The following is a 24,290-nucleotide window of genomic DNA, read 5'->3' as shown; positions in this document are numbered from 1 at the left end:
GAATCATGGTGCTGAAGAAGAGTCCCTTGCAATTCAAGGAGATCAAACCAGTTAATCCTAAAGGAAAACAACCCTGAATATTCATTGGAAGGACTGATGCTGAAGCTAAAGCTCCAATACTTTAGCTACCTGATGTGAAGAGCCAACTCATTGCAAAAGACCCTAATGCTGGGAAAGACTGAAAGCAAAAGAAGTGGGGTGCAGAGGATAACGTGGTTAGATAGCAACACTGACTCAATCGACATGAATTTGAGAAAATTCTGGGAGAGAGTAGAGGACAGAGGAGCCTGGTGCCTGCAGCCCATGGGGTTGCAAAAGGTCAGACATGAATGAGCACGTAAGCATGATTTGTGGTAAATCTTTCATTTCTCTCCACATGATTTATATCAACTACATAAATGGCTTACCACAGCTACAGATCCTTCTTGATACAGCCTCTACCAGAATTTTCTACAAGACATTTTCTGCAAGAATTTTGTTCTCAGCACCCTGGATGAGAACTCACATAGAGATTGTTACCAAAGAGATACCTTACCTAATCATAAGTTCTGCTAAGAGCTACCAAAACGGCAGAACTACCATCTCCCACAACTATATGGTAAAAGCCTTTATAAAATAGATTCTTCTTTCAAGGATCTCAGACTGGCTAGCACAGTGCAGCAGTATTTGTGAGCGAATAGCTCAGGGTTGAGGGGAAGGCAACGGCACCCGCTCCAGTACTCTTGCCTGGGAAATCCCATGGACAGAGGAGCCTGGTAGGCTACAGTCCATGAGGTCGCTAAGAGTTGGACACGACAGAGTGACTTCACTTTAACTTTTCACTTTCATGCATTGGAGAAGAAAATGGCAACCCACTCTAATGTTCTTGCCTGGAGAATCCCAGGGACAGAGGAGCCTGGTGGGCTGCTGACTATGGGGTTGCACAGAGTCGGACACGACTGTCGTGACTTAGCAGCAGCAGCAGCAGCAGCAGCAGCTCAGGATTGAGGAAGTAATTCTATAGCATAGCTATGTGAACATGTAGTTTATCTTAGATGCTTTCTCTTAAAGCAGTAGGACTCACAACTCTTACCTGATCTGAACTCAGAAAAAAACACTTGAATATTTATTCAAAAATTGCACTCACTGAACATTGTTTCCCTTTAGGTTGATATATGAATGCAGAGCTTTGAGTCAATTATTTGTATGTTTAGGATATGATTTCTAGACTAGATTTAAAAAAAACTAGCAGGCTCATCCTTACCTTGAAAAAGTATCATTACCATCATCTAGAATGCAAATACATTCATAAGTCTGCTCACTTTTATTGATGAATGAATACACACTTAGTTTCTATATCAAAGTGTACTCAAATTTCAAGCAGTCTCTGTTTATGTATATATTGATTCTATATTTCCCTGATTTAAAAATACATAAAAATTTCTATGTAGACATACAGAATTTTTATTTTTTGAATACATTAACTACTTAATTTTGACCCAGTTGACGTATTTCTCTCTTTAGTTAAAAGCAAAAGGATTTGCGTACAGCACTTTCTGCATCTCTTTCTATGTTATATATAAATTAAAATGATTAAGGTTTTTAGTTTAAATCTGAAGCAAAGCAGTTATGACTTTTTCCGGGTTTTTTCCCCATGTTTGTCAGAGATCCTTATCTGTTAAATCCACATTTGATCTTTAATTTCTTGAGGCTATTTAATACTGACACATGTGTTAACTGACTATCTTTAGTTCTTCAGAGTTTGGTTTCATCCACTCCATCAAGTATTTTAAGAAGCTTGAAATGCTCCCAGGATTTCTTATCTAAAAGAGATTTAAAGAAAGACAATGCTAGTAGGATTTTATTATATATCCATCTGAAAGGAAAATTAATTTTGCCTCAGGTATAAAATGCAAATGAGAATTCCATCATATAAAGCTTTGTATGAGTAGCCTAATTGAATTAAGGTATGATATTCAGATATTTTATGCCAAAAGATGTACTTTGTTTAAATTATTACAACTCAACATCCAAACTGTCCCCAATTCACCAGTCTAGCAACGTTTCATGTTTTGTTTCTATATCTGTGATATACTTCCTATAACATTCCAATGAAAATGATAAAATGATGTCATATTACCTCAACGTTTGACAGTAGAGTACATAGATTTAAATGAAGGATGGCAAAAGTTGACTTGGAGATGTGAGACAAGATCAATCACAGATGATTGGAAATTATATTGCTTTTATTCCCCTCCTATAATAATTCTTCTGAAGAGCCAATTTTGTGGGATAACCTACTCTTCCCACTTAATAATTTGATCCCATTGTCCTATAAATATAACATCAAACTCTCCTGCAGAACAATGGCTGGCAAAACCTTGGGATATGAAGGAAGCATATTTTTTTCCATCATTTTTATGCACAAATAACCAACATCTGGCCCACATTGAAATACATAGTTCCCGGCAGCTGGTATCAAACTTTGTACAACAAATGTAGTCAGAATTTTTTCTGAGCAGGTTCCCTCTACATGATCTGGGACACATGTTTGATATTATCTGGGAAAACAAAAATAATGAGTCAATGGTTTGAGCTCTGCTTGACACTGAAAAGAAGTTTGGCTCCATAAACTATTTCTGAGAAGCATATTTCTCTCTGAGCGTAGTAGCTAAAAGTTCCATTATTAATGTAAATACATTAGAAGGAAGAGGGAAACCTTGATGATTGCCATGGTAAAAAAATTAAACAGCCCTGGGACTGTTGATCAGAGTTGACTTTAGTAACTGGCTGGGAATGCAGACATTTGATCCAGCATATACACTATTACAAGAATTCACACTGACCAATGTCTTCTCCTATAAAACATTTGCACTCCAAGGAATTATAGAATTTTCAGTGACATTTGTGAAACCTCATGAATTTCTGGAAAATAGCTTTGGGAATAAATACTATCTGGATTTTAGAGTAAATTTAAAGTAGTTTCATGTGTAAAAACCAAATATTTTCCCTTCCTTAGATAACATATAGATTTAAATAATTTAGAGACCTTTTGTTGATTTTAGACTACATATGTACTTCTGTGTTAATATCACAGGTCCCAAGATAAACAGGACTCATCTTCCAGAGCATCAGTTTTACTTACCGGTAATACCATATCAGTTTGAGTTCCACAACAATTTCCCAGAAATGACTGGAAATCACATATATCTGCTAAAAAAAAACCTGTAGACAAATGAGTAAAATTTTATTTTTAGACTTTTTGATTATTTTGATGGAATATTTTGGCAATAATTTGTAAGAGAAAAAGTTGCCAAGATGTAGATCATCTTTGCAAGATCCTATTTGGATTAAGTTATACATATGTTGCCACTGCTGCTGCTGCTGCTGCTAAGTCACTTCAGTCGTGTCCGACTCTGTGCAACCCCATAGATGGCAGCACACCAGGCTCTGCTGTCCCTAAGATTCTCCAGGCAAGAACACTAGAGTGGGTTGCCATTTTCTTCTCCAATGCATGAAAGTGAAAAGTCAAAGTGAAGTCGCTCAGTCGTGTCCGACTCTTCACAACCCCATGGACTGCAGCCTATCAGGCTCCTCTGTCCACGGAATTTTCCAGGCAAGAGTACTAGAGTGGGTTGCCATTGCCTTCTCCGATATGTTGCCACTAAGTGTTAGTTAATAATGTTGTGGACCAAGTAACAGATGGCCATTGCCTTAAATTGAATTTATTATAATACACATACTTAGGAGTTACAGATACAAAGACATACAGGTACATATGTATGCAAAGTAATCATTCCTCTCATTTCAGTTAGGTATCTCATCCTAAATTTTAGTTTTATTATGCCCATAGAATTCCACCTCCTTGTTGGTAGAACAGATTGTTAAGCTAAACCCATTCTTCTACAGTCCCCAAATGCGAAAAGAAAAAATTAGGTGGGGTGAAAATATGCTAATCTTTCAGTTCAGTTCAGTTCAGTCGCTCAGTCGTGTCCGACTCTTTGCGACCCCATGAATAGCAGCACGCCAGGCCTCCCTGTCTATCACCATCTCCTGGAGTTCACTCAGACTCACATCCATCGAGTCCATGATGCCATCCAGCCATCTCATCCTTGGTCGTCCCCTTCTCCTCCTGCCCCCAATCCCTCCCAGCATCAGAGTCTTTTCCAGTGAGTCAACTCTTCGCATGAGGTGGCCAAAGTACTGGAGCTTCAGCTTTAAAATCATTCCTTCCAAAGAACACCCAGGGCTGATCTCCTTCAGAATGGACTGGTTGGATCTCTTTGCAGTCCAAGGGACTCTCAAGAGTCTTCTCCAATACCACAGTTCAAAAGCATCAATTCTTCAGCACTCAGCTTTCTTCACAGTCCAACTCTCACATCCATACATGACCACAGGAAAAACCATAGCCTTGACTAGACGGACCTTAGTCGGCTAATCTTTAGTAATTTCCATTTTTTTCCAAACAATATCTATTGAGTCACCATAATAAAATGGTGTATGATTTGAAAGATAATTCTTTTTCATGATTTTCAGTGAAATAACTTATTCTATAAGTAGACAAATGAGCTCTGGTCTATACAACTTAGAATAAAAGGGAATTAATGGACAATAAATATCTGATGATTCAAGCCCATTTGGGGTTTGAACAAATGCAAATGAAGATCATATCAGTTATCATTTTGTACCCATTTTACTGGAAAAAATAAAAGTCAGACAATAAAGCAAATGTCAGAAAGTATGTGAATGCATAGGATCTCTTCCTTTTTGGATGAGGCAAACACACATCTTCACATGAAAAGGGATGGAATTGTTACCACAGTATATCAGTAAGGTGACAAACAGGTAAGGGAAGTGGAAGAGATCTGAAAGATTTTAGTTTTTGTGTTTAATGGTGGTTTAGTGAATGTTTATTCCTTTATTAAAAACAAAAAGTCCATCCAGTTAAATTTAAAAAGGACATTCATAAAAAATAATGTCTGTCATTAATCAAAGACTACATTTATGCTAATTGAATGTATCTGAGGAAAGATAAATATATAAGTAAATCAAGCTGTAGCTGTGAAAAAACATCTGCTGTATTAGAAACAGCATAAAAGTTTATTGCATGTTTTGCACCTGAATTTTATTTGGTTTACCCTTCCTTTCTTTAAATTCAATTACAAAGGAGCAAGGATGAGAGAATAACAGAATGAGATTCAAAATTCAGAACTGTTCTAGTCTCTACCTTAACAAATTGATTATCTTGCACTTCATTCCTTTAGGCTTTTGTTTCTTCACTTGGAAAAATAACAGACTTACTCATTTCTGGATTTACTCAGAAATATTAAAACAAATTTTGGTACTTTTATGTGCCATATTGGGCTTCCCCGGTGGCTCAGATGATAAGGAATCTGCCTGCAGTGCAGGAGACCTGGGTTCAATCCCTGGGTTCGGAAGAACCTCTGGAGGAGGACACGGCAACACATTTCAGTATTCTTGCCTGGGGAATCCCCATGGCCAGGGGAGCCTTGTGGGCTACAATCCATTGGGTCATAAAGAGCCAGATACGACTGAGCAATTAAGCACATGTTCCAGATGGGCTTCCTAGATGGATTGGTGGTGAAGAATTTGCTTGCAATGCAGAAGGTGTGGATTCGATTCCTGGATTGGGAAGATCCCCTGGCCTAGGATGGCAACCTACTCCAATATTGTTGCCAGGAAAACTCTAGGGACAGAGGAGCCTGGTGGGCTACAGTCCATGTGGTTGCAAAAGAGATGCAACTGAGTGACTAAACAACAACAACATATTCCAGATACCATTTTAAATAGTAGAGATACAGAGATGTGTGTGTGTGTGCTCAGTCACTCAATTATGTCTGACTCTTTGTGATGGCATTGACTGTAGCCTACTAGGCTCCTCCTTCCATGGAACATGCCAGGCAAGAATACTGGAGTGGGGTGCCATTTCCTTCTCCAGGGGATCTTCCCAACCCAGGTATCAAATTCAAGTCTTCTGCATTAGCAGGCAGATTCTTTACCACTGGGGCCACCTTGGAAAATCTACAGAAATGAATAAATATCAAATTTCTACACTTAACAAATTTACAGTATAGTGGAAGAAAGAAAACCTAATTAAACTCCCAATTAAATATAGCATTGTCACTGAGGTCAGTGCTATGAAAGAGAAACATGGCGGTACTTGTGGTGGTAGAGGATCACAGCACATTAAAGTGACTTGAGCTCATCAGAAAGATAAGGCAAGGCTTTCCAGCATGTGATAGCTGAGCTGAGATCTCAAGAATGATCATGGGCATTGCCTGGTGAGGGAGAGAAAGCAAAGAACTTTGTGCAAAGGGCTAATATAGGCATGATGGACAGAAGGGTGTGACCTATTCTAAAGGATGAAGCAAGAAGATGGGGTTCAGAGAGAGAATGAGAGAAAGAGGAAGAGCAAGAAGGGGAGGGAGGGAGAGAACATAATCCTCGAAGGGGCTGAGGATCAATACGGAACACATGTACACTCATGGCAGATTCAAGTCAATGTATGGCAAGACCAATACAATATTGTAAAGTAAAATTAATTAATTAATTAAATATAAATAAACTTAAAAAAGAAAAATATTTCATATACAGAAAAAAAAGAAAAGAAAAAGAAAACAGACTACAAAAGATCTATAAGCTAGGTTGGAAGATTTTGTCATAATCCTGAGAGCAGTGAAATTTCATTCATGGTTATAAACAGGAAGGTAAGGTGCTCATATGTTTGCTCTAACAATGCTGCTTGACTCAAGTGAGAAGACAAGACAGGTTGGTCAAGAATGAATGTGGGTGTCAGAACATTTCCAGGGTAGAAACAAACAGAAAAGAGGATAATTTGCATTAGTACACTGGTGATAAAAAGGTATATAGTTTGATGAATTAGGTACCTATATAGCAAGCAATATCTGCGACCCAGCACTGAGTTAGATATGAAGGAAAGGGGAGAATGCAGAATCAAAGATAACTCTTCCATAAATTGGTAAAATATTCTGGGAAAGATTGGTATTGTAATTGTGATGCCATCTAATGAGATAAAGAATGGGAGAGGATCTAATTTGGTCAGAAGGAAATACTCACGTTTCATTATGGACAGGCTGAGTTTTGTGTGTTGAAATTCTACCAAAATGGTTGGCTTTGATGGGTAACAAAAATGAGTGCTGTAATGTAAGTCTTAGGTAAGTTTCAGTTTTCTCTTTACTATAAAAATTACATTTCCAGCCAGGCATGTTAAAGGCTATTAGGATTAAGGACACTGGAGAACAAAGCCTGCTGAATCTTCTAAATTCCTCTTGGGTTATTTGTTCCCCTTGACAGTGATGGCATTTTACTTGCTTTTGATGAGGTTCTGCCAAGTCATAGAATGTATTAAATAAGGGTTTAACTTTAACAAGCTTCTTTTATCACAGATTGTGTCCCATAGACCTAACTACCAAGTTCTATACACACTTTCTAAGTCTGTATTGGTGCTAACTTATCAACATCAACCTTAGATTAAATAATTATCAATAGAGTTGATGTATGTATATATGTGCTGCAATTTTTCATTGATGACTAGTCTGTGTGCTTACAGAAACACAAGATTAGTCATCCACAGCTTCATTCTAAGGAAGTTTAGGAGGAAGTGAACACAACAGGCCTACCTGGTATTCACTGTAGATGCCATCAAGACTTTCATGAGAAAGTTTTCAGTAGTTAGGAAAAGTTGGGAGATAGATATTTTTAATCTTTTGAGCACAGACAACAATGAAAGCAATGGGCACAAAACTGATTTTAGAAAGTGTACAGAGTGAGAAAAGAGTCAGGCAATGTAGTTAATACTCAGATGATGAGTTTAAAAGACAAAATTGAATTGTAAGCCAAATAATTAAATATCTATGAGTCCATATTAGTACAAAAAATGATTTAAAAATAAATTACTTTTAAGGAGAGTGAGTGAATGCTGGATGGAGAAGGATTCAAAATAATTTATGTATATATTCCACCTTCAAGAAGGTAGAGGATAACTCCTCATTCTTTGCCTTTACAGCAGAGAAACCCATACTGTCTCAGCAAGTAATTAAGGTTAGCATCATTAACAGTAAGCCATACTGACAAGATGTATCTTTGCTAGGCTGTGAAGAGATTATCACTTTACCTCATCCTTCCTTCAAATCCAAGACTCTAGTTCAGTCATGAGGTAATATCAGACAAATACCAATTTGGGGACACTCTACAAAATACTTAACCTGTACTCCTCAAAAAAATCATCATCAAAAGCAATAGGAAGCTGCTCTATTACACAGGAAGCTAAACCTGGTATTCTGTGACTAACCTAGAAAGGTGGGATGGGGTGGGGGAAGGGAGATAGGTTCAAGAGCACAGGGATATACATATATATATATATATATATATATACTTTTGGCTGATTCACATTGTTATATGGCAGAAAGCAACATAACATTGTAAAGAAATTATCCTCCATTAAAAATAAATTTTTAAAATATGTTAAAAAAGAAACAATGGGAGGAACTAAAGTATCCAGGTAAACACATGTTATCTTCTAAGGTCACTTCATAGATTTCATTTTGTTTTTTAGTGCCTCTATTCTATATATCCCCTTTCTCAGCCAGCTTCCTTACATTACTTCATGGCAAATAGAAAGGGAAAAAGTGTAAGCAGTGACAGATTTTATTTTCTTAGGCTCCAAAATCACTGAGGACAGTGACATAGCCATGAATTTAAAAGATGTTTGCTCCTTCAAGGGAAAGGCTATGACAAACCTAGACAGTGTAGTAAAAAGTAGAGACATCACTTTGCCAACAAATGTCCATATAGTCAAAGCTATGATGTTTTCCAGTAGTCATGTATGGATATAAGAGTTAGACCATTGAGAAGTCTGAGTGCCAAAGAATTGGTGCTTTCAAATTGTGGTGCTGGAGAAGACTCTTGAGAGTCCCTTGAGTAACAAGGAAATCAAACCAGTCAATCCTAAAGGAAATCAATCATGAATATTCATTGGAAGGTTGATGCCAAAGCTGAAGCTCCAATCCTTTGGTCACCTGATGCAAAGAACTGACTCATTGGAAAAGACCCTGCTGGTGGGAAACATTGAAGGCAAAAGAAGTAGGTGGCAGAGGATGAGACAGTTAGATAGTATCACTGACACAATGCACATGAATTTGAGCAAACTCTGGGAGACAGTGGAAGACAGGGAAGCCTGTAATGCTATGGTCCATGGGGTTGCAGAGAGATAGATATGACTTAGTGATTGAACCACAGCAACAACTTCTCTTCTATTCCTTTCCTCAGCCAGCTTCCTTAGCTTGATTAAATATGCTACAAAAAAAAAAAATGTGACTGACATCTAGTTTCCAAGTATGCATAACTTTGTAGCTCCTGAATCAGCAGACAATTGGTATCTTCTGTTTCTAGATCCAAATCCACAAAGAGATAATTGGTCAGCCTATCTTTGTTACTAATTTTCAGATATCATAAATTATTGGCTAATCTGTAAATGGGCTCCTTCTTCAGTTAGATGTTCCCCTAGTTCCATTCAGCTGAGACCAGTGGAGAAGGGCAAACATTTGAGAAAGAGTACACTCAGGGTGGGTCTTCCCAGGTGGCACCTCTGCTAAAGAACCCACCGGCCAATGCAGGTAGATGAAAGAGATGTAGGTTTGATTCCTGGGTTGGGAACATCCCCTGGAAAAGGAAATGGCAACCTACTCCAGTATTCTTGCCTGGAGAATTCCATGGACAGAGGAGCTTGGTGGACTATAGTCCATGGGGTCACACAGAGTTGGAAAAGACTGAGGCAACTTAGCATGCATGCATGCTTAGGGCGGGCACCGCCAAAACATTTCTACTGAAGCTACTGTGGTTAAGGAACACAACACCTTAGCATGGAGGGGTAGGCCATATAATAACTGCCAAAAATGTCCATGTTCTAATATCCAGAACCTGTGAATAATTGTTAGTTACATGGCAAGAGAGAACATGGTGTGTATAGATACAAACATGCTAATGACCTGACCTTAATTAAAAAGAGGAAGAGTAGTAGCCTGGATTTCCCAGGTGGGTCCTATGTAAACAATCATAAATTCTTAGAAGTGGAAGAGGGAAGAAAATCAGTCAATGTTAGAATGATGAGATGTGATACTCAACCTGCCATCACTGGCTTTGAAGTTGGAAGGGGTCCTTGAGCCAAAGAATGTTGGCTTCCTCTAGAAACTGGAAAATGCAAACAAAAGTATGCTCCTCTTGATCCTCCATATCAGAACAAAGTCCTGCAGACACCTTGAATTCAGCCCAGAGGAACCTAAGTTGGACAAGTGTGGATTGACTGTAAGGAAATTTGTGTTGCTTTAATCCATTGCACTCATGGCAATTTATCACAGCAACATTAGGAAACAGATGTAATTGGTTTGCAAGTGATATACATATCTTAATCTATACCTGAAGAGTACTTTAGCAGAGTCTATATATTTATGGTAATTGTGGATATCCCTGTATGGACTATGCCTGATTTGCTGATTCATTTCTCATAAATAAGTGGGGATTATCCATTTTAAAAAAGATAAATGATCAGAGAATTAATATAAGAATAACCCCATCAATAATATGAGTTAAACTCTACTCCCCACATAATAAAATACTCATGAAAGGTTCCTATAAAATATTTTGTTTTGAGAGGAAGCTGTCTGGATATTAAGGCAATGAGATCCATGCTTATTTATATCTTACCATTGCTCTTGTCAGACATGGTCTATTTCTATTTGTCATAGTCAAATTCTTATGACTTTAGCACAGTAGGCAATGCTATATAAAGAAGCTGAAGAAGGATAAGTAGTATCATTCACTGATATGTGTAGGTTAGTATATATGTTAAGGAGCATAATAAAAAAATTAAAGCTAAATGATACTTGGAAACTATTTACTTCAATAAATCCTCAACATTTTCAAGAGAAATCGAAGAGTTCTCAGAGTGAAGAAAAGAATAAAGCTTCCAAATATGCTTTCCTCATAAATGGTACAAAAGAAAGGAATGCAAGGCTGATGGTGAAATTTTGCTGTGCTTAGAAAAAAAAAGTCTCTAAATTATGAAGCCTGCTTCCTTTTTACAACTGAGTGATGACGGAAATTTCCCAACAGAGAACAGCTCTGCCTATATCTTTCTCTATCTCCTCTATGCTTTCCAGGCCTCAAGAAGGTTTTTCTGGGCCTCAGACCTAATGTATCTTATATTATCACAGAACAAAGGCATTTTTAATCAGCAGCCCAAGTTAGAGGAAAATTGAAGTAATTTGGGATCAGTGCCAGCATCAATCTGAACTTGAGTAACGCTGTCCCGATTTCAACTCTGTCTGTCTGCCAAGCCTAGATTTTCCCACATTATTTTAATATGACTTGGATATGACAAATGCTCATGCTGTGGTGCCCAGACTTTGTCTTGGAAAGGAGGGACAGTATCTTCCGGAGAGCATGGGTTCCTAATGCTGACTAGGACTGCAAGATCAGAAAAACATCTTGTAGCCAATTTTTAAAAATAGACATGCATTTCCAAGTGTTTGGCAATCATTTCTGGTCTCTATCTCTAGGAAGGATTCATCAGGAAGGACATCATGGGAAGGGTGACATGGGCTACCTGCTTATTGTTCCTATTATCTGCAGGAAGCAGGGTCCTTAAACTGTCAATGTTAGCATCTATAGCTCTGAGAATTGGAATCAAGTAGCTCAGCAGAAGAGGAACGAAGCAGATATCTCACATTTAAAACAAACAAACAAAAAAAGTCACTGGGGCAGAATCCCTTAGGAAAAGGGGGCAACAGAGGATGAGATGGTTGGGTGGCATCATCAGCTCAATGGATATGAGTTTCAGCAAACTCTGGGAGATAGTGAAGGACAGGGAAGCCTGGTGTGCTGCAGTCCATGGGGTCACAAAGACTAAGTGACTGAACAACAAAAATCCCTTAGAACACCAAAAAGTACTCCTGTTCTCATTATAAATAGACTATGCTTCTTACTGGTTTTAATATCTAGCTTAAGATAATTAGATTTATGTTTAAATATTTTGAAAAACAAGCTAATGAAAGAGATATGTTTGTAAGGCAGTACAATTTTAAGATATAATTTTAAAGTTTTAAGCATCTGCCTTAATAAATAAACAAGATCATATATTCCAAAGCAACTTACATTTTGTGATAATTTGTCTTAAGCTGAGAGCCAAGAAACATGGTTTGGTGGAAAAGAACGTCCCCAGTCCAGACACTTTGCAAGGCCAAGAGACGAAGGTCCATTTTGGTTAGGATTGTTTGGTGTCTTTTGTCCAATACCTGCTTTGTGAATACTCACCCACCCAACTCTCTGCTCCGACAAGGGCCCCTGAAATATGATATGAGTTATTCACAGAGGATATGTGTGCTCTTGCCTGCCTTTCAGAGTCATCAGCTAGCACAGTTTGAGGGTAGTGAAAAGGGAAAGAAATGTGATTCCTTTACAGGTTCTCATTTTGTTCTGCCCAGTTTGTTCTCTCTTCAGTCTGAGCATTTATTTCAATCAATTAAGATCCATTAAACTCAACTGAACAAATATTTAGTTATTGCTTTCTGTTCAAGGAAGGAAAGTAAGTTACTTACTGGATTATAACTGGCAGTATTTTTAAGAGAATTTCACTTAAAAATACCTTTCTATTCTCAGAGAAAAATAAAATTGCCGTTTAACTTTTTGAGGGCAAGTAGTATAGAGCATGTCTCTGGGCTCGCTCTTTAATTTGTTTCAACAGAACATAAATGCAATTTCATAACTCTCTTGTTATTTCAAATAAAATGTTTACTTATCATAATACATGGGCATGTACTCAGAATCTCTTGGACTCTTTCTCTAGCAACATCTCAAACACAGGACTTCTGTTCATGGTACACCTCCTTACATTCCCCTCCCACCCTGTCCCTACTCTGTATTCCCTGTCTTGGTTAATCACCAGTTATCTACTAACACACTCTGGAATCTGTATCATTTTTATTCTCTCCATTTTCTGAACTTCTGCACCTAACATTACTCAATACATCTTATCAAATCCATTTTTGAAGTGACTCAGAATCCCATCTCTTACGCTCCCCTCTTACAGCCCGTGGATTAACTGATTCTTTCATTTTCAGCCTAGATTACAAAAGCTGATTTCCCTTACTAGGTTTCTTCACCATTCTCGTCCATGTGAAGCAGCTAGCATTATCTTTCCAAGTGCAAATTCAATCATGCCATACTCATGATTAAAACTATTCAATGATTCCTCATAATCTCTAAGATAAAGTGCCACTTCGAGGCCAAAGTATATCCTCAGCCTTTCTTTTAATCCTTCATATCCTTTGTCTCCATATGCCAGCTGTACTAAATTCTTCGCTGTCCCTTAAAAATCCCATCCATTTCATGACCCTCAGATTTCCATCCAACTGTCTTTGACCTTATCTCTCTTCTTTTTCCATGGGAAGAAAATGGAAATGTCCAGGTCAGGTCAAAGTAATGTCATCACATATTTGGATTTCCCTTTGCGATTTCTGGCTTACATCTATTGCTTCAAAATAATCAGAAATATCACTCCCTTTCACTCAGAATCATAGTTGCCCTGATGGTAAAATAGATGATTCCCTTAGCCAAAAGTCAACTTCATCTTTTTTCCACTAAAACTTTCCTTGAATTATTTAGGATCAAGTAGGTGTCCATGGAACACAAAATATATCTACATAGTTTGCATGGTAGTATAAAAAACTTATGCTAACAAATGTCCTACTAATTTATACATTCTATAGTAGTAGGCCTTTGACTGTGTGGATCACAATAAACTGTGGAAAATTCTTAGAGAGATGAGAATGCCAGACCATCTTACCTGTCTCCTAAGAATTCTGTATGCAGGTCAAGAAGCAACAGTCAGAACTGGACATGGAACAACAAACTGATTCCAAATTGGGAAAGGAGTACATCAAGGCTGTATATTGTCACCCTGCTTATTTAACTTTTATTCAGAGTACATCGTAAAAAATGCCATGCTGGGTGAAGCACAAGCTGGAATCAAGATTGCTGGGAGAAATATCAGTAACCTCAGGTATGCAAATGATACCACCCTTATGGCAGAAAGTGAAGAGGAACTCAAAAGCCTCCTGATGAAAGTGAAAGAGGAGAGTAAAAAAGTTAGCTTAAATCTCAACATTCAGAAAACCAAGATCATGGCACCTGGTCCTATCACTTCATGGCAAATGGATGGGAAAACAGTGGAAACAGTGAGAGACTTTATTTTCTTGGGCTCCAAAGTCACTGCAGATGGTGACTGCAGTCATGTAATTAAAAGACATTTGCTCCTTGGAAGAAAAGCTATGACCAACTTAGACAACATATTAAAAAGCAGAGACATTACTTTGCCAGCAAAAGTTCATCTAGTCAAAGCTATGGTTTTTCCAGTAGTCATGTATGGATGTGAGAGTTGGACTGTAAAGAAAGCCAAGCAATGCAGAATTGATGCTTCTGAACTGTGGTGTTGGAGAAGACTCTTGAGAGTCTCTTGGACTGCAAGAGGATCCAACCAGTCCATCCTAAAGGAAACCAATCCTGAATATTAATTGGAAGGACTGATGCTGAAACTAAAACTCCAATACTGTGGCCACTGGACATGAAGAACTGACTCATTTGAAAAGACCCTGATGCTGGGGAAGATCGAAAGTGGGAGGAGAAGAGGACGACAGAGGAAAAGAAGGTTGGATGGTATCACTGACTTGATGGACATGAGTTTGAATAGGCTCCAGGAGTTGGTGATGGACAGGGAAGCCTGGTGTGCTGCAGTCCATGGGGCTACAAAGAGTCAGACATGACTGAGCAACTGAACTGAACTGAACTGTAGTAGGAATCACAGCTAACATTTAATGCAAGCTCAGTGTGTGTCAGACAATTTAAAAAACCTGAATAAAATTTCACAACAATCCTGAAAGGAAGGCACTCTGGTCATCCCCATTTTGGACATAAGGAGACTGAAGCAAAGCAAGTTTAAGTAACCTGGTCAAGGTCGCATACATGATAAGAGGCAAGAGGTAGTGTCATCTGGTAAACCACAGCAATGGTTTCAAAGTCCACAATATTATTAAGTTCAATGTGCATATTTACCTGTGTGCCCCTTTGCCTTCAAGTGAGTATCTAGGAGATGCATAATAAATGCCGTTGTAAGAAAATTATTATTTTAAAGATAATGTCATTTCAAATATTGTAGTCAAATACAGCCTTAGATGACTGGTTATGTCAGAATGCTATCCCCTTCCTCTTTGTTTTATAAAATTCCTATGATAGCACTGTTAACTTTCTCTCCCTCAACCAAGAATGCTACTCCTGAAATTATTCTAATTATACAGCTAAATAGTTATACAAAATGCTTTTTTGAAAGTTATAATGAGTAGGGGTTTTTTTTAACCATTTTTAATTTTAGAACATTTGTTGCTTTTCATTTTCATATATGTGTTTGTCTTAATAGTAGAAGTACACTCAGGGTTTGTACTGGTATTGGGAATCTTGAAATAAGAATAGATGAGAAAAATAAGAATTTCAAATTGTATATTGCTGGCAAGTGGAAGGATTGCTCAGATACTAGCATCAGTAGTGAAAAGTGACTATAATTCCTTAATCGAGTATTTGGCTTCCTACATAGAAGAGAACTTGCCTAAACAGTTGGTAAATTCCTTAAGAGTTAAGCAGAAAAACATGGCAATACCTTACTTTCCAGTGCAATTAGATTTTCAAGTAAAGTTTAGAGAGAGAGGGGAAATACTTAGGAATACTTGGACACTCAGAAATTAAACATAGTTATTGGTAATAGAAGAGATTTAAAGAACTGAGAAAAATTGTATGCATTTAAGAAGAATCTTCATAAAGGTACTAATCTTCAACTCTCCCTGACTGGAGTCTGATTCCATAATGAGTTGTGTGCACATACACACACACACTTACCTGTATAAAGTTTTCTTTGGATCACAGCACAGGAAAGAGAATCTGATATCCCTCAAGAACAGACAAGTCTATATTTAAGCAGACAGAGCCTCAGATCAATTAAACAAAATGAGCTTTATGAGAGAAAACATTAAGCGGACTCCTTCCTGGATTATTTTTCTAAAAGAAAATTTTAGTTCTAATTGATATCTTGAAGCTTGTTGCTGCAAATTGAAGTTTATGTCAAATATTTGGCAGGGCTTCAGGAAAAGGTTTCAGTTCACCTTGATTCCCTAATTGAGATGTTCAGGGGGTGTTTTGCTTCCTTTTTACCTAGAAGTGCTGTGGTGACATTGTCTACATGGGCTGTTTCAACCTGAGTTCTCACTTCTTTCCTTGCTGAGTGCTAAATTGTTTTTCAGTCTATCTGGCAATCTGTTATTTTTTTTCTTCCCCCCACAGGGTTCAGTATTTGTCCTTGAAGAGTTGTCAACAGCAAAACGCAAAGAAAATCGTATGTCCAATTAAAGTGAGGCAAAACACAACTGTCAAATAAAAGCCATTAACCCCCTGAGTACCATAAGTTTTGGTATACCTGACAGCTCCCTTCTCAGTTCCCTCAGTTCTAGTGATTCCCAATCCCTTTCCTTTCTTTGAAAGATACTGCTTATGGGAAAGTTTCAGAGTCAATCAAGTTTTGTCAAATCTCCATCCAGTTATAAGTAGCATATTTAATTTACTAGACATGTTTTCAGAATGAATGATTAAGTGTATTTAGAAGAACAGTAGTGACTCCTCATACTTAATATTTTCAATTTTATCCTGTTCATTCTTTTCATTTTACCATAAAAACTTCATTCCTACTTTTCAGGGCTAAACTGGATAGACAACATTGAATAAGGCAGGAAAGTTCATTACCCTTACAAGTTTATAATCTACTGAGACAAACAAGCAATTCATAGACTATGATTCAATTAACAATTGTCATCAGTGACAAGGAAGAACAGGGTGAATGCTATGAGAACAGCAGATCTGAGATAGCCTTTGGTCCACCTTGAAGGGTGGACAGAAAGGAACTGAGCCACCAAGAGAAGACTTGAGGTCACTGCCTTCCCTGCAGGGGATAGAGTTTGTGTTAAGGAGGATGCTGATATTGAGGAGAAATACATAGGAGGATGAGGAAGAAGATAACTAACATATATTGAGGGCTTCCTGGTTTTTGGTTCTGGTGGTTTATACATTTGTGTTACAGAAAACAGTGATGCTAATTGGTTTTAAAGTTCACAACCCTATGAAATACGGTCCAAGAGTAAAAGTCTCCATTTAGGTTCAGATCATCAAGCACCTAGGATTTTGCATATGTCTTCTCAACCAACTGTGTGTGGCGATGACCATTAGGCTGCTTCCACTCATGACTGTAAAATGGCAACAACAGCTCCAGGTCTTGTAATCTGACATGACAGTATATTCAGAGGATGACTCTTTCTCTGTCTAATCTCTCTTTTCATGAGAGGGAACTAGTTTCCAAGATGCCCTCAGCTAACTTTCTCTCATGTTTTATTAGGCAGAATTTGGACACAGTCTCCATTCCTAAGTGAATGATTCAGGAGGAAAGAGATAAGAGATACGATGATATTACAGATGGAAATTAGCAAATCAGGCCTGTAACTACTTCAGATATCCTGAAGGTTTTTCATGCCACTTTAATGCATATATTGAAAACTCTAGATATATGTCTTCTTAAAGGAAGCTTACCATTCAAAATGCATTTGCAATTTTCAAGTCAGTTTCTCATAATCATTTCATGCCAATTATTATCAACATATCTGCTACTTAAGACAGTAAACAGAAGATGTTAGAAAACTATGGTAGCTGATACATTTTTGTCGTTCAAATTTATTCATGCAAAGTATTTTAAATCTAAAAAAATAGAGGGCAGATGCTACTGAAAGTGATACAGTCTATCTTCCTTGCCATTTACTGTGACAATGAACAATATGTCATGTTGTCTTTACCAATATGAGAAATAAATCACAGAAGAAATTGAAAAAAAGGAGAAAATTTAAAATACCACAAGGAAACTCTTTGTACTGATGGTAATCAACTACCTTTTTATTATACTGATAGTATAATTATAAAATAGTTTCTGGCCATTAAGGATTAACATATGGTTGATGTTAGACACTTAATCTTAATTCTTATAACATCATGTGCAGTGTATTTTTATTCCCATTATCTTGGAGTTCAGAAATTTATATGATGTTAAATCAGTGTGAGAGGCTGCCAATATTCACATTTATCCATCCTACTCTAAAGCCACTGCTCTTATTACAAAAATATTCTGTCTGGCATTGTGTCTTGACCCTAGAAATTTCCTCCAAAGAATCAGAAAATGGATTCAACAATCAATGGGCTTTCGAGAATCCCATTAGGAATTTGTACCTATAATTCATTTGTCAATAAAACTTGAAGTTTAAATTTTCACCTTTCATGAATAGCACCCAAATTAAAGTTGATTTGCTATCATTATACTTTCATGGTGATTCACTGCTATAAACTTGCTACTTTTAACTTGTATAAGCTTAGTTCTCTAAAGACTGAACAGGAGGTGAAAAGACATTTCTTCTCTACAAGTGTCCATGCTTTATGTTTGGCCTAAGAAATATAGAATTTTCTTACAGGAAAGTTAGAGATATTTCTGACCTTGAGCAGAGCATACTTGCCTTCCTATTCTATTTTGATATTTTTCACAATTTTTACATGCTTACTCACCAATGTCCTTTTGCATGAGATAGATATCATTTTATTCTTTCAGATAGATATAGTAGTATTATTCTAAAAGTAACTTTGAGTGAGTGAAATTCTAATGACAAGGCTTTTTCATAGCTTATTTCCTTTTGGTTTAAGTCACTGCTTTTCCTGTTATGTGCCTTCTCTGCCATAAATTAATTGAAAGTGCGACGGTATATAGTCCCACTGTTATTTCTGTGGATAGGTAAAGGTATTTTAAAATACAGGGAAGAGAGAAAAATTAAACAGTTCTCAAGATAGATTATACATAGAAAATATTGGTTATACTTCCCTTGCTCAGGGCTAGAATACTCCATGTACTGAGTTTATATTTCAGAGAAGTCAAGTTTATAGACCCTTGCTCTCAATGCCTCACAGCTTAGATGATTTAGGGTGGGAGGAAAGAAAGAACTAGTTCTGTTTGAATTTTACATATACAACAGTTTGTGTTTTGTTTTGTTTTGGTTTTGTTTCTGTTTTATAAGTAGGCTTCCCAGGTAGCTCAGTCTGTAAAGAATCTGTCTGCAATGTGGGAGACCCAGGTTCAATTGCTGGATTGGGAAGATCTCCTGGAGAAGGAAATGGCAACCCACTCCAGTATTCTTGCCTGGAGAATCCCATGGATAAAGGAGCCTAGCAGGCTCCAGTTCACAGTGTCACAAAGAGTTGGACATGACTGAGTGCCTAATGAATGAATGAATGGCCCATACAGTGGTTGAGACATGAGGAAGGGTAACTTCCTAGTGAGAATGCAATAGAAGCCCTACCATGAACCCTCCTAAAGGCCAGATCTGTGAACTTTATATCTACACAGCTTAGTTTCTGGCACAGAGTGAGGACTCAGCTAGTTGGTGGTGTTGGAGATGGAAAATATAGGCGTGACTGATAGAAGAAAACGAAGCAGGAAAGAGTATGTGCTTGATAAATGTCAGCTGAACTGAATGAAATGTCACAGATTCTGATGCTGGGTCCTGAGGACATTATTATTTATTTACATTATCAGGGAGCAGAAACTAACAGAAGACACATGAGCGCCCAAAACCTCTCGACTATGCATAGAAGCTTTCAATGCTGTCAAAGTTATGACCAATCTCCTAATGTTAGCACAAAAGGACTACAATTACCAAAGACCATTCAAAAAGTAGATTCTTTTTGATGCCACTTAGAACATTTAGTTTCAATTACTATCTTAGTGCTTTTAAGGTGTATCATAAAAACTATCATATGACAGCCAAAAAATAATTCACCTAAGACTTAACTAGCAGGTACTAACATAAGAAGTTATTATTTTAGTATGAGTTTTAACAAAAGCAGAGTTCTTTTTCTTCTTCTGTGTTCTTTGCAAATTTCAGAGAAATATATACTGAGAATATCATTAAATGCTGTGACAATTTTTTTTCTATGTGGAATTCAGACTCTAGGCTGAATAGTTCACGCATTTTGCTTATGTGATGTGTTTCGATTTGTATCTTTTAAGATGTTAAGCTAGAATCAAACTGACTCATGATGCTTCCTTAGTCACCCATGCTCCTGTCACTATCCCCACTACAACATGTGACATTTCCGTCACATTTCTTGTGACTGTACAGTTCGTAAGTCTGCACAGAAAGTACCCCAACTATATCTGGAACCACGGAGACAGCTGCAGGTTATGGCTGACTAAAACTCACACATTCTTTTCATATCTGTGATGTCTGAACCAATAACTACATGCCATTTGAACTTTGAACCTTGGAAAACTGTCAGAGCTTATAAAATAAACAATGATTGATGATGTCTTTTGGAAGATAAAGATAAGTAAAGGACAAAACCAACTATTCTAATCCTAAATTTCTATTGATTTATATAACAACAGGGAAATATTATATCTAACTTTTCCCCCTTATCACCAAACTTGGGAAATATGAAAAAATATAACAAAAGAGAAACAAAATATGATATGAAACATTCTCAAGGGCATGGACAATGTGCAAGCTCCAGTATACAACTAATTATCATATATGATACTGTGGGCTTTTTATTATTCATGACACATAGTAAGATTGCATACTTCATGATTTGGGTTAGTTTCACTATGCAACTCGCCTTGAGTACTGAAATGGAAATGGAAATATCATATATCACTTCAGGGCAGAAGCATTAAGAGTATATACTTTGCATATTACTCAGACATAAAGAGTGAAATTTTGCCATTTACAGCAACATGGATGGACTTAGAGGGTGTCATGCTAAGTGAAATAAATCAGGTATCGAAAGATAAATACTGAGTGATATTACTTAAAATGCAACAAACTAGTAATATAAAGGAAGTAAATTAACTATACTTCAATTAAGAAAAAAAAAAGCAGACTTACAGATATAAATGATTACCAATGTGGGGGTGGGGGAAAACATAGGAGTGCAGAAGTGGGAGGTACAAACTGTTGGGTATAATACCTGTATTCATCTCATAATGCAGTGGGGAAAAAATAACAAAAATTAAATAATAACAAGAAGGAACTGGCAAATCTTTGTTATGGTGAAAGACATTAAAATATAGACCATGATACTTGATAAGCCAAGCAAACAATAAATGAATTAAAAATAAAAGATTTGTGCAACAAAATTATCAATATTTATTTAAGGCATATGCATAAATTTTTAAAGCATATTTTTTGAAAAAATAACTTCTCAAGCCCTTAGAATATTATAAAATTTGTCACATGCTCATCAAATATAAAAAGTTCTAATATGTTTTAAAAATCTAGTATGTAAGATACTCCCTATGCTAATGGTAATAGGTGAGAAAAAATGAAAAGGATAATATAAAAATGTATAAACATATATTTAAATGCACCTTAGTCATTCATGGATCAAGATATAATACACATTTTAAATAGAACTTGGAATAGAATGTTAATGAAAATATGCCATCTTAAACTTTATGGGAAACAGCTAAAAATTAATTTGAGGGCAATTCATCTATATAAATACTTATATTGGAAAACAATGAATGTTTACTATTGATGTGCCAACTGTCCAACTTAAATTATTTGGGAAAGAATAAGAGAATACAAAGAAAAATAGAAGGAATAAAAAGATCCAAAATTAACACAGTGGAAAACAGAGACGGCAGTTAGAGAAATAACGAAGTTGTTTCTTTGACAAGACCATTAAAATATGTTTTTCAAGAAAGAGAGACATAACTAAATACAACATATAATATTTATTTAGAGAATTCTACAAAGAATTCTCTGTTAACAAATTGAAAATTTTAAAGGAAGTTTGATGTCCCCTCAAATCTTTAGCCTAGAACTAATTTGATCAAGTTTGAGAGGAAATTACCAAAATCTTGGCTAAAATAAGCTGAAAATGAATAGAAAACTTTCTAGTGTCCACTCAGGTCTTGTAATAGCTTACATTTACAACAGCTAAGAGGAAAAGACCTTGTCATAAACAGAGAATTAGGTAGGATTCACAGAAATGTAGCATTGTAGTGCTGGGATAAATACGTCTTGGATAAAACACTACTTTGGACTCACCCTAAATAACTTAAATTCATGGCAGACCAAAAAAAAAAAAAAAAAAAACAAACAAGAACACTATTTCTAGGGATATGACAAAATGTAGTAATTGAAAAACCCCTAATGTCTGGCACACCTGAAAGCCAATGAAAAATTATTAGACATGCACAGAAGCTGGAAAATGTTAACTCATAACCAGGAAAAAAAAAAAATCAAATCAAAAGAAACAGATTCTGATGATGGAACTAGCAGATAAACATGTGAAAAAAGGAATAAAATGTTCTGTATGTTGAAGAATGTAGGAAAAACAAGAGTATAATAGGGACAGAAATAGAAGATTTTAAAAGAATCAAAGCAATTGTTCTAAGATGTAATTGGGGTCCCAGAAAGAGAAGTGGTAGCTCAAGGAAACAAAGGTTTAATAGCTTCTAAAGATGATAAGAACAATAAATTTACAGGTGTAAAACCTTAATGAATTCCCAGCCCAACAAACATAAAAATATCCCAAGGGACATCACAATTTACTGCAATCTAGTGTTTAATAAAAAGCCTATTCAAAAAGCAGCCAAGGGGGGAGAAAAGCACATTATTTACAGGGAAAGGAATTTATAAATTTACACCAGAATTCTCATCAGCAAATGTGCAAAACAGAATATGGAGGAATATTGTTAAAATGCTAAAAAAAAAAAAAATAAACTGTCAATTTAGAAATTTTGCCCTTTAAAATAACAATAAAAAAGAACAGACATTCTCAGAACACAAATCTTATAAGAACTCATTTGTAACAGATTAACTACAGGAAATACTAAAGAATTTTTCCTAGCAGAAGAATTATAGTAGTTGGAAATTTGGATCCAAACAAAGATTGTGGGCAAAACACAACAACAACAAAAAAGGACAAAGAAAAAAAAAACTATATTGTAATTCCTTTAAAAGATAATTGTTTCATGTAAAAATAAAATTTATAGCAACAAAAAAGGGTGAAGTAGACAATGAAAAATACTGTCATTAAATTTATATTACATATGAACTGACTTAAAATTATCACAAGGTAAACTGTGAAGAAATAAAGGTACATATTGTAAATTCCATTAACAAGATTATAAACAAAATACAGAATATGTCAATAGTGCAAAGCAATTAAATCATTAATTAAATCAAATTTAATCCAACAGAAAGCAAGAAGAGATTTTAAATGAAAAATAATTTGAGAAAATAAGATTAATGAATACATTAAATTTAAAACATTTAAACACCTCAATTAAAAGGCAGAATTATTAACTGCTCAATTAAAAACAGGACCCAGTTCTATACTATCCACAAGAAGACTGCTAAAATACAAAGATACAGATACAGTTAAAGTAAGTAGAACACAGTTTTCCACACAAATATAAAAAGTAAGCTAGAATGGTTGTATTAATATAAGATGATACAGATGTAAAAGTGGCACCAGATATTTTACAATGATAAAGTCATCAAGAAGATATGACATTTCTAAATGTATTTAATATATACTCCTGACAATGTACTTTAAAACACAGAAAACAAAGTGAATAGAAATGAAAGAAAAAATACATAACACCATATATTTCTCTCAATAATTAATAGAACATTTAAGACAAACAGGAGACTTAGCCAATGCTCTAAACAACTTGACCTAATTAATATTAGAATAGCTCAACCACAAAACATGCATTTGCCAAGACAGATTATATTCTATGCCATAAAACAAGTATTGATAAAACTTAAAATATTCAAATCATGCACATATATATTATAATAATTGGAATTAAATTAGAAATCAGTAACAAAATGACCTCTAAAGAAAACCCCAAATATTTGGAAGTTAACATACTTATAAATGTGAAAGTGCTGCACTCAATGTGCCAGCAAATTTGGAAAACTCAGCACTGGCCACAGGACTGGAAAAGGTCCATTTTCATTCCAATCCCAAAGAAAGGCAATGGCAAAGAATGCACAAACTACTGCACAGTTGCACTCATCTCACATGTTAGTAATGTAATGCTTAAAATTCTCCAAGCCAGGCTTCAGAAATAC

Source organism: Ovis aries, chromosome 8, assembly GCF_016772045.2.
Source record: "Ovis aries strain OAR_USU_Benz2616 breed Rambouillet chromosome 8, ARS-UI_Ramb_v3.0, whole genome shotgun sequence".
NCBI classification, from domain to species: Eukaryota; Metazoa; Chordata; class Mammalia; order Artiodactyla; family Bovidae; genus Ovis; species Ovis aries.
The sequence above is the reverse complement of the archived record's forward strand: the minus strand, read 5'-3'. Positions refer to the sequence as shown.